The sequence below is a fragment of the Cebidichthys violaceus genome, unplaced genomic scaffold (assembly GCF_023349555.1).
Source record: "Cebidichthys violaceus isolate CVI_PGR_0920_01 unplaced genomic scaffold, fCebVio1.0.p SCAF_2, whole genome shotgun sequence".
Classification (NCBI taxonomy): Eukaryota; Metazoa; Chordata; class Actinopteri; order Perciformes; family Stichaeidae; genus Cebidichthys; species Cebidichthys violaceus.
In genome coordinates, this window is record NW_027176372.1 from 14,366,851 (window position 1) to 14,379,809 (window position 12,959).

Genomic DNA, 12,959 nt, shown 5'->3' on the forward strand with positions numbered 1-12,959 from the left:
CTCAGCGGCAGAGTCGTCCTCAGAGACGGGCGCGGCAGCCAGCTGGATTTCCATCCATCTGTCCTATAAATCTCTTAATTGTGCTAATTAAGGAGATGAGGAAGAGGAGGAGATCTGATACCTCTGTGGGGCTCTGAGGCAGCTGCCTGTGAGGGAGTCTCTTACTAATGGGGGATCGTAGGGGGGATACCCGAGCTTGTGTCTCAGTGGGGACTACATGGCGCAATTGGGATGTGTATGAATTGATGTATATGAATGAATGTTGAAAAAGGTCTTCCGCTTCCTTTTCTGCTTGTTTATATCTCTTTCTAAAGAAGGCCTACAACTAAGCTACTGATGAAGGAACTGTTGCTTTTGTTGCTTCTGCATTCACATGCTGAAGTGTCACACTTCCTGAGAAATGGACTAAGTGTCTACAGCATTGTAAATATGGCTTGATTATTCTTTTGCAGTGGTAAGCCATCACAAACTCAGATTTGCTGACACACAAAGCCACAGTGCGCTGTGAGACCGTTGCTTGTAAACACAACTCCACCACATCCCTCCTCTCTGGTCCCCTCACTTCCGCTGTCCCTGTCCTTCTGCCTTCTTTCATCTGCCTCCTCACTCTGGCTTTGCTAACACAAACACTGGTGCTTTTCTGTTCTGGTGCTTTCCTCCATCTCTCCACCTCTCCACCTTCTTCTCCTTTCATCCATCTTCCTCTCTGTTTAAGCCCCGCTGATTACACTGTGTAGAACTTACATTAACAGAGGAAAAGAGGCAAGGAAGGTTGTGGGGAGCAATGGTTTGGTGACTTTGATGAGGTCGCTTTGATTGGCTATACAGCCAAAAAACAGTTTACGTCCCAGCCACCTCCACCCCCACTTCTCTTGGTTCCCCTTGGACCATGCTAGCCACCCGTAAACCACACAAGGCAACAAACCAGTAGTCAATACAACAAGTTGGGAGACAAATGGAAATCTCGCTTAACAATGTGTCATTGCCCCAACAATTTTGTCACCTTGTTCACAGCATGCTACCCACCCCCCCCACCCCACACACACACACACACACACACACACACACACACACACACACACACACACACACACACACACACACACACACACACACACACACACTATTCAAACATCATCTGAGACCAAACATCCATCAAGGCAACAAAAACTACACTCCTTATGTAAACCATTAGCCAGAGCTGTGTCAGCTGTATCTGGTAAAGGCTTCAGAGTGAGACTGCAGGTGGGAGATTGAGGAAGAAGGGGGGAGTGTATGGTCATAATAATGGCAGTATTAGCATTGGGGACAGAGTTAGTACTGTAATAAATCATGCACTATGGTTTTGGCCACATCAAGGCACCAGCACTCAGGAAGTGGAGACCCTGAACGGTACCACACACACCAAAGGCTGAGCTCAACAGGAGGGGCTGGTCTGCAGGCCTTGTTGCTCCAGAACGGATGCACGATCCTGGGCCTAAGGAGCTGCCAGATGTTGGCCCTTCTGGAGGGCCTTATGAATTTGCAAATGGCATCGCGGATGAGAGTATTGAACTGAACAGAAATGAAAGGGGCAGTTTGTGAAAGCGTGCAGAGTGCTGGGGTATGGCCTATTTGCTGATGAAAGACACACTAATTTAATCAAATCTTTTCCAAACCCCCTGCAAACTACTGCAGCTCAAAGGGAACTTTTCATCTTGTTGGAGCTATAGCATGCCTGTCAGAATGAAAACGAGTACCAATCCTGAAATCACAGCCACAAGCTTTGGTCAAACTGGGAAGGAACATCTGATATTGCAGTGACTGCTAAGAAACTTGTTGAAAAAACCTCTAAAAATCACTAAAAAATTCTCTCCATTCATGATGAGAAGTGTGTGTGTGTGTGTGTGTGTGTGTGTGTGTGTGTGTGTGTGTTGATGTGATCTGATTAACCAACCTGAGCCAGATGGAAGGCAGCACACATGGTTGAAGGTCAGACATAACAGTTACCATGGAGACATCACCAAGTATACCAAGTACACATTATGCTGCACTGTCGCTTCCCCCAAGGGACCTGCATCAGCCCGTGTGTGTGTGTGTGTGTGTGTGTTTGCATCTGTGTGTTTGTGCATGTTAATGTCTATCTGCACAGTTGTGCATGTACGCATGTCCAGTATAGGTATATTTGACTGACGTTTTAAATTTCCACTCTGCAGAATGCTTTTGAGCATCTACACAGGCATACACAACAAATTGTTCACAAGTTAAATAAAGAATTACAGCATGAGGAAACTTTAAAAAACTTTAGAACAAAATACTTTTTAATGTCTGAAAAAAATCCAACCGACATTTGCTTGTTACTAACACGGATTTTAAGAGATAAATGTAACTGCATGCGTTTATCTCTTCAACTGCCTGCTTTTGTGTGTTAAACATGTTTGTGGATGTATAAAGTTGGATAGTATTTGTCTCTATGATTCATATGGAATCTGAGCACGTTGTGCAGATTTATCATAGCACGTTACTATTGAGCATATCTTGAGCTAAGTGGCAAATTTCAACCTTCTCAGAGGTCTAAGTTTCCATAGAAACACACTAGACTTTGTATTGATGTAGCGAGTTTATCAAATGCTGAAAAAATTCATTTGGCAGCCAGTCATTGAGGACCGAAATAGCTATACTGACATGCTTGTTGCCTCCCTTTGCACACCCATAATCCTTAATGCTTGCAGATATTTCCATAAACGTTTGAACATCCAAAACCATATCTTGTACGATTCATATCACACGTCACCTCTCATACAGGCAGCATTAAGTGTCAGAGCTTTGAACAGAGGCATGGGTCTTAATCTGTTTAAATGTGCTTCCTTCTCTGCGCCACACCACTGACTTTTGCTTTTTTAGACACCTGCCCAGAGGCGAGTTCTAGTAAGGAGAGGCGTCAAATTGGAAGACCTCCATCGTCCTGGCAGCTGAACACAGTGGAAGTCTTGGATCTGTTCTGGGGATTGGACCAGCTGAGCTCTGCCATGGAAGACAAGTGGCTGGCGCTGTTGAATAGGAGAAAGAGTGAGGAGGGATGGAGGGAGAGGGGGTAAAGTAGAGGAGGAGGGAGGGAGGGAGAGGTAATCACATCAGGGGATTAGTGGCTGTTATTAATGGAGGATAAGGCTCTTTGCTGTCACTCTCTCACACACACACACACACACACACACACACACACACACACACACACACACACACACACACACACACACACACACACACACACACATATATATACCCTGTCAGTCTGTCTGTCTGTTACACAGCTGCATCTCCTCGTTCGACCCCTGGCCTACGGCAATGCATTATGATTTTGATTTGTAATATTCTCGCTACCTACTTCATGAGGGAGAAAAATGATCTGCTACCGTCTGTAAATCTGTGTGTGTGTGCACTGGCATGCCACCCCATGAAAGATGGCCATTCAGTGGTGAACAAACAAGACATTTGTCTAAAGTCTTGCATCACCTCAGGGAAGACTCTGTGGAAATGTGCTTTGCCAGGTTATCTTTTCGCTGTTATTTTCAGTCTCCCTGTGACTCACAGGATCCCAACTTCGTGGCAAGATTTGTGAAAATCTTTTCGACACCTGTCTGTCATTTGTACCATGTACACTGAAACATAATTTGACAAATCGTCCAGCCTGTTTCTTCACTCCAATGCCTACACACATGAATTAACAATGTACACATGCGTATCAACATGCAAGGCTACTAGGGTTGTGTGTGAGGCAGTTAAAGAAGATCTTAAAAGAATGGTGTGGACTTTTTAGCCTTTATAAATACACGCACGCACACAAATGCACGTACACACACGCACAGGCAGATGACAGTCACAATGGCTTCTCAGTGAGAAGATATATGGGCCCGAGCTAAAGAGGCACATTTGCAGGCTCTTTCATCAGTGAGATTTTGCCTCGCAGAGAGCGACAAAGACACCAGCATCCCACCGTGAGCCGCAGACACAGCTGCACCGCAGTTTCATCATCTGAATGGAGTTTCACAGCAGTGGCAAGGAAACCAAAAGTCCCTGAGCCCTATCACATCACCCAAGGACCCTGGAGGTGCAACGGCATGTCAGGGAAGCTCAGAGGCGACTCAAACAAATAAACAGACAGAATCCACATGCAGAGTGAGCAAAACTGGAGGGAAGGATGGAGAGAGAGCCAGCCGTTCCTTTTGGCCAAGCGGAGGTGGCGATGAAATGTATAATCATGATCGTGGATGTCTTGTCTTTACTGCTCTTTTTTGATAACCTTATACAGTACATAAAGCAGAGCAAGTTAACTTGTTGAATTAAGATGTAGTTACTTAAATAAATTGGTACTTTGTTGCACTTTTCCCCAAATAAGTAAACAATGCTAAAAGTACAACTGCCTGCTGTTTTTACAGGGCTGTGTTTTTTAAGTTGGTCCCTATGAAGAGTGGGAACCAAAGGCCCTGTGGGGATACACACACACACACACACACACACACACACACACACACACACACACACACACACACACGGCAATCTCTCTGTCTGTCAGCTCTGTGCTCATAATCACATCATATCCCCTCGCGTTCCCGTGCACACAACCCCCCTACCTCGCTTCACTGCAGAGGGAGAGAAATGAGAGATCCCTCCAAACGCTCTCTAAGATTAAGGCTTTGTGTTTTACATGTGTTATCGTTGCTTCCCTTCGTTATCCCCCTGCTTTTGTCTCAGCCTCCTCCTCTAATTAGAATCTTGTCCCTTTCATTCCTCCATGCGCCTTTCTTACACCTGTGAGAGCGAGGAGAGGAGAAGAAGAATGAGGAAGGAGCGGGTAGGGGAAAGATGAAAAGCCCGCCACTCGCTCCGTGTGGCGGAGCGTTGTGGAATGCGGCGTCTGAGGGGAGGATGAAGGCGCTTGTCACGTCTCATCACACAAACGTACACGCACACACTTAGACACACACACATACACACACACACAACCTGGCAGTGGTGCAGCAGAGACACAGTCCCGCTGAGCCGAGCTTTGAAAAGAAGAAAGTGCAAAGGGAATGAAAAAGAAGAGAGAAGAACAAGCAAGAAGAAGCCACCGTGTTGGATGTTTCATTTTGACCCATATTTGTCCTGACGCATGAATCAAACAGGCGCTGAGAAGCCCAGCGCATCTGTCAAGGCAGGGCGTTAGAGAAAATATCTAAGCAGATCAACCCAAATGCACACACCGCTGGTGGCATGAACTGCAATTAGGAACGGCAAATAATAATAATAGAATGTATACAATGTTAAAGCAAGTAAGCCGAGATGCCACCGTTTTTTTTCTCTTCTCAGAAATGTGAACTGCTCTAACAAGCATAAATCATTGCCTCTCGCTCTCTTGCCTTCCCTGTTCCATGCTCCATCCCCCCCCTCTCTCTTCCCTTCCCTCCAGCCAAGTTCAGCGCTGTCTGTCCCCTGGCCCACGGTGTGGCCTCCTTGGCTGTTTATGTGCAAGGTGAGGGCAGGCTGGCACTGCGCCTCTGTGTGCGGTCAGGCCGTGTTTACATCTGTCTGGCCCTGGAGCCTGGAACCTGGAGCTGTGCGCCGGTGCACCCTGGACAACACCCAGAAGACTGTAGCAGGACCCGAGGACCAACTCTCACTCCGGCTCCGACTGAGCCGGACTGCCTGATGAATGGCCTACAGTCTCACATAGCCATGCATGTCCCTTTGCATAACTGACCCCTTTTTCCTATATTGCTCTGAAATCTTCTTGCTTTTGTCATCTATTGCCTCCAACTATCACTGCGCTCCACACTCTTCCCAGACTTCCCAGTATCTTCACATAAGAGCATCTATAAGGAGCTTTCGCCTTGCATGTTAAGAAAACTACAGACTATCTTTCTCTGATTGAATGTCTATATGTTAGTACTTAGGATTTGTGTGTCTGAGATATGTTTAACATGCACTAATCTGCCAGAAGCAGCAAAGAAGGGAGAGAATTGAATAGCGCTGGTTGCAGTACATGACAAACAGTGTGATCTGCCTTTTGTTTTTGATAGCTGATGAATATGCATGTGGCCCCAGGAGTGACTGAGTTTGGGGTGGGGTGGGGGCTCAGAGGAGCATGTTAAACAATAGAATTACATCTCTGACATGCATCCACCGCAAGGCTGGGATTAAACACAGCGCAGAGGAAAAAACAGAGAAGAAGGGAAAGAAGGGAAAAGGATAGAGATGGAGAGCGAAGCGATAAAGAACGGATCCGCTGCTTATCTATTGAAGAAATGAGGGCCTCGGGGAGAAGAGGGGAGGAAGGAGATGAGGAGGGAGGCAGTGGTGGCGAAGAGAGGAGAGAGCCATGGAGGGGACTGGGGGGAGCTGGTCGTCAATCCGATGTATTTAATTTCTTTTGCTGTTAGTGAATCATCAAGGGGATGATCCAACAGCGGATCAAAAGAACGAGCAGGGGAACGGGGAAAAAAGCAGATTAATGCAACAGAACAAAGGAGCAGTCTCTCCAAGATGATCGTAACTCCTCATCCTCCATCATCCACTTACTCTCCCTCCTTCTCTGTCGTCTCTCTATCTTTTTCTGTTTTTCTTCACGCTCAACTTTCATAAATGGTATCAAGCGATGAACAAGACATAAGGGCATTGAGAGGCGTTTATCATGCTGTGGGAACAGGCTTGACACTGGATATTCTGGCCCTCTTTCAATGCCAAAATGTCTTTGAATGATGACATCTGGTAGCATCTGGTTCATGTCTGGTTACCCTAGATTTGTGAAAAGGTGTGAAAACTCTTGTGAGACTTGCTGCCCAACAACCAATCCTTACCTTAACTATTCGAGGTCAATGCCTAACATCAACCACCTCGCGAGAGTTTCGCAAATCATCTAGACATGACCCTTCATCCCTTCATGTGTTGCGAGAGTACTGCGAGAGGCTTCACACGAGGCTGCAGGCAGACCACTTGTTTAGTCTGAGCAGCAACAACTTTTATGAAAAGCCCACAGATCAGAGCTGAGGATGTCCAGTCGGCGTGTCCGTTTTTGTTATGAGTCCCTCAGTTTGCTCAGACAGTGCTCATGTTTTAAGTAAAACCTTAATCCGAACTGTTATATCCCAGTACAGCCATAGCATAGTTCCCCTTGAGTGGCGTTGGTTTGAGGTGGTGTCTTTAGTGTTTTCATGTAGTGTTGTTATTGGCCCAAAACTGCTCCATCTGTCTTTCTGCCAGTAAGAGGGGAGCAGTATGAGCCATATCTCAGAGGTTTCAGCTCCGACTACGACTCTGTGGTGAAAGTATTCAGCTCAGGAGGGATTGGGATCACAATAGAGTGTGTGTGTGTGTGTGTGTGTGTGTGTGTGTGTGTGTGTGTGTGTGTGTGTGTGTGTGTGTGTGTGTGTGTGTGTGTATGCGCGTGCCGAAAAAATGGGTGAGCGGCTTGCCAGGTCAGGCTTAGAAGGCGCTTTAAAAGACAAACTGGCAGCCAAGATGGTTTGACCGTGTCCAGTTAAAACAAATATAAGAGGCCTCAGTGATGCTGTTATAATCCCATTTTACATCTCACTGCCCCCCCCCTCCTCCTCTTCCCTTCCAACACTCTCTTTTTCCCTCTCACTTTTTCTCCCTCTCTCTGTCACCTTATCTGTCACTCCACCCAAACCACTGCAACTCCCACACAGTTCACCATGAAGCCTCCTCATACCTGCCTGTCTTCTCCAGATGGCAGATTGGGACTAGTGCATGTGCATGTACAAGTGTATTAGTGTAAGTGTATGTGTGCTGTTATAACTGGTTTTATTCTCTGCTGGAGTCCCCTCCCCTGACTTTCCCCTCCCCCTTTTAAACTAGTATGAACTGAAGTCTGAAAAGTCAAGCAATGTCCAGCCAAGCTCACGGATGGTTGACAGTCAATATTGACCCTGGGCTCAATGTCTCTCTGTGGAAACGAAGAATACTCCCCCCCCCCCCCATGTCACCTTGACTCGCTCAGACACGGATAGGACCAAGTTGGCGGCAGAGGCTTGACCCAACAGCCGACCCTGGTCTGGGTATTTTCTCATCCTCCTGCTGGTTAAGAACAGGCCAGGAGAGGGTGAGACTCTGTTCTCAGTTGTGCGAGCCAGCAGTGAGAGATGGATGGGAGTGAGACATTGTCACTGATGCTAAAGTTTGAAGGTGCATCGTTAACTGCCCTTTGCCAAACGACTACTACAAAGCGATCCTCGTGCTCATGTATTGTAAAGCTCAGCTTCAGTTCTGAGAGTTTGCGTGTCTGGAAAGAGAAAGTAAAAAAAGTATCGTGCGTGCAGTGATGTATCAGAGTGCCGCTGTGTACTTGCTTTTGTGTGTTTGTCAGCACAAACACCTAACATTGAAGGAGACAGGCTGCCTCCTGACAGTTATTTGCTAGTTTTGGTCTCCCTGTGCTCTGTCTAACTTTCTGTCTCTCTTCCTCTCCCCAAATTACCCCTGGAGGACTGAGCGAGGGTAAACACAACCGCTGAGAAAAAGGCTCACGAAACACCACTTGTTATTGTGAGTATCTTCCCTCTCTGTCTTTCTCTCCTCTGTTTATCTGTGTGGCTCGTATGATTCCCTATTTGTCAGCCATCTGGGTTCTATAGAGACTGCGTGCATGCTTTTTATGTATTTGCCCCACAGAGCCGAGTAAGCATTGTGCCGAAGCTTTACATCCCAGAGACACGCAATACACATTCTGGTTTAAATCCAGAGAAGCGTTTGTTACAGCTGGGTCAGCTGCTCTGTCAGTGCATTACAGAGAAAATTACACCATTGCAAGAATTAAAGCGCCGGTCCTCAGAGGGCTTGGGAAGGTGCGACTGCACTTGTGAGCGTAGGAGTTTGATATTACATGAAATAATTTCGAGTTCCATCAATTATCCAGCTCATTGGCCGAGGTGAGATGCCACCAGCTTGAATATCGAGGTTTTAGCCTCGCTCAGGAGACTGAACTGATACTAAGTGATTTATTCATGACACCTCATCTCCATCTCTTTCACTCCCCTCTGAATATGAGCTGCCTTTGGGATAAAGAATTCTTGGTTTGCCTGATTGTGAAGAACCCCACTGCTCCCAGACAAGTTGATGATGGATAGATGGATATATGGATAGAGAGAGAGAGAGACAGACAGACAGACGGATAGAACATCTGAGGTTGCTACAGCCAAGCTTATGTCAGGCATGCATGATCACACACATACACCATAATCACAGATGTCCTTAGTTTTCATCAAAGCCCCTAATTTTCACTGTTCACATCTTATAACCCCACCCCCATCTCAGTCTCACACAGCGCACCTGCACTCAATATGAACCCCCTCCACTCCCCACCACATCATACACACACACACACACACACACACACACACACACACACACACACACACACACACAGTTTGCAGGACCTGCTTCATGTGCTCCAAAGTGGCCCCTGAGCCTCGTCACCACTTTTTCATGTGTCCACCAACAGGCATTACACATGGGCGACCCTTCCTACACCCACCTTCTTCTCTTTCATTCAACCTGGAGTTTCATTACAACAGGATATCCTGAACATTTTACGTTTCCTTCAGTTGTGCAGCAGATGTGCTCGACTGGCGCAAAGCGAAAGAGAAGGAGAGCTGGAAATGCTCTCAATCGACCAATGAAAAAATAGCCAGCTACCAGTTCACATCCATGTGTTTCCTCTTTTCTCTTCGCATTAACTGGCATGTCTGTTCACTTCCGCTCTGCCGCATCCCCAAGGTGACGGCTGACTTGGGCTACTGTGGCTCATGCCTAAAGGCGAATGGGCCCTCTTCCCTTTGTGGCCAGAGGCCGTCCCTCCCAATTGATTCTGACCAAGCCTCACCCCCATGTTTCTTTGATGAGTTCTGTCCAGATTAGTTAGCGTGAGTTACTCTCCATCTAGATTAAAGTTTTCCCCAAAGCAGAGGAACATAGAGAGGCACTCTTGTGATAACCACTGAACATACTTTTCAATATTAACATCTGGTGCAAGCCAAGTTTTTTCCTTAACCTTGGATTTCCAAGATTCCTTGGAATCTTGGAAATCCCAAATACATTTAGATCTTGTTGTTAACTCTCAAAAAAGAACACACACACACACACACACACACACACACACACACACACACACACACACACACACACACACACACACACACACACACACACACACGTGCACACAATCCCAATCCCTTTACACTCTACTTAAAATGTAATTTGTTTACACCTCCCCCCCCCAAAAAAAAGTCCCAATGTGCTGGAATGCGCAGGGAAAAGCACTGTGAAGACCCAGTGTGTTTGCAACCCTATAAATAAAGGTGGCGGTGGGGAATGTGGTTGACCATAATTACACAGGCCCTGTTAAAGCCGAGGCGCGCTCTCTGTTTGTCTGTCTGCTGGTCCCCTTACCAGTCATCGCCACTCCCATCCTCATCCAAACACACACATTCATACAAATCCAGAAAACCTCTCAGATTGGATGTGGGTCAAAAGTTTTGTTTTTCTACATCTGTCTGGACTTTGTGACATTGTGACTGCTGAGAGTCTATTACATAATTCAAGTATTTAAACAAACATTTTTTCTGCTTTTTTTTTTCTTCACCGCCTAAAAGAATCACTTGGATTTGTGTGTGTCATACTCTTATTTGTTTTTCTAATGTTTTAGCTTGTAATCCGTTTTAGTTTTTATATCTTGAGTGGCCCATGCTGCTCAAGGACTGTTGAGTTTCCAAAACATTGTAGTGGAACTACATTTCCCCCCCAGTTCAAAAGCCACTAATACCTGATTAGAGTAGCAAGACTCTCTGTTTTTAGTCCTTTTTGCTATGTGTATTTTCATCTATGTTCACATGCTAAATCTCCATCTGGCCGCTGTGAAATGAAGTTCACAGCATTGGAGTTGAGATGTAAACACACATTCACACAGTGTTCTCTTTCTCGCTAAGCTGCAGAGACAGACATTTACCAAACTGTGCTGTATGTCGCATATCTGTACCAGCCAAGATTGGTTTAATGGTGTGTGTGTGTGTGTGTGTGTGTGTGTGTGTGTGTGTGTGTGTGTGTGTGTGTGTGTGTGTGTGCGCGCGTGTGTGTGTGTGTGAATGTGTGTAAGTGCACACAGGCAGGAACGTGTTCGTACATCAGCCAAGATTTTCTTTCTTACACATGGAGCGGAGCTGTTTTAAGCAGCCAGAATAACGCTGCAATTTCTATACTCTCAGCCGCATGGTACAATTTGTTCCAAAGCACTTGCCTTGCTGTACAAATCACAGCCAGGCAGCCAACTATAGCTAGCTCAGTCTATTACCATCAACAGGCCAACTGCCAAGACAAGAAACGCATCCAACAGTTTTAATACCTTGTTTTTACACAAGCAGTTTCTCACTCCAGCTTATAAAAGCCAAATGACAAAAACAATAGCATGTACAAGAAAACCAGCCTTTTTTTGGTGTAAACTAAAGTCTTCTTAAGGCTGGTGTTATTGCAGCAGGCCAACGGTCCCTGTTCCCCCACCCTCTTCGTCCACTTGTGGTTTGGCACAAGAAGCGTGCGGTCTGGGCAGGGTAAGACTGGATAGATAGAGCATGGTCAGGGTTAGATGTTTTAATGTTGTTTGTCTGCACTGCACGATGTCAATACAATGCTTGGTTCAGTTTGGCTATTGTGTGAAAAATGACACACATTCCTAAACAGACCTTGTGTTTGCTTCAGGATTCTTGCAGACGGAATGGTTGAGAGTTGAATGGTTTCCCCCACAGTGGGCAAGGTTGGAAATTGCTGAAAAGCATCAGGTTAGTGTGATTACTTTCCCCTCATCTCTCTAGTCCATTTATATCAGATGTACGCTGAAGCAGAACAGCATTAATGTATTTTAATGCACCTCTACACGTTGAAAGTTGACCGGCTGCTGCTGCCACACTTCAGTATCCCGCCCTCCCTTTCGAAGTCTTCCTATGCACCACTGGGCCTCGTAGCATTAAACATTCAGGAGAAACAAATGAAAGGCTCTCTTAAAAGCTCTAACCAATAGGCTTTTACAAGCCTGCAAGGCTGCATTCGAATAAAAACCAAGACTAAAGTGGTCTAGACAGCAGGAAATCCAACTTTGAAAGAATACAACAACTGAAGTTAAATGTTTTCCCTTTTGGTGGTGGTGAATGCATTGTAGAGTACCATATAATATATATTTATTTATATATTCTCATTTGGTTTATTACTTTCAGAAATTGAGTTGGAGCCACCAAGATGCAATATTCAGATCTTAAGGGGGCTGGTTCAGAGTTGCTGGTCGGCCATAAAGACAGATGAGTGAAGGATGGAGAGTTTGCGGAGCTTTTGATGAACGGTGATGTATCATCACATACTTTAACTGTCTCCAACACTAAGGATCAACTCCAGTTACCCCAAACAGGGGCAATGACACATTTCACCAGGGAAATGTTGGAAAATATGAAATTCCTCACTGGTTTCGGTTGAGAAACGACATTAGTGTTGGACAGTAAATCAACAGTATCCAGAGGTGTCTCCTCATCTGTCTATATGCCTGCCTGTCTGTCTGTTTCCGCATGGTGTCCCCTAGGTGTCACTAGAGATGTTCATGGACCAGACGAGGCTGACTTATCTTGGAGTGTGTGTTAAAAGTGTGCGTCCACGTGTGTGAAAAATTAAGCTGCAGCTTCTCCCGTGCACTGACAGCCTCAATCCAGTTGCCGTGGTGATATCTTCTCCCAGGTGCATCAGTCACATTCACACAAACACACACTCTGTCTCCCTCCTTCTCTCAGACACACAAAGGGACACACACCTTTGTCTCTCAGGAGTCGGCTCCACTTCCTCACATGCCTCGACACCCACAGCTGGCTGTTTGTGCCCTTCCCTCCAGTAGCTTAGACAACCATCATTAACACCAATGTCCCTGTGCTGCTACTAGTGTTAGCTCCTCC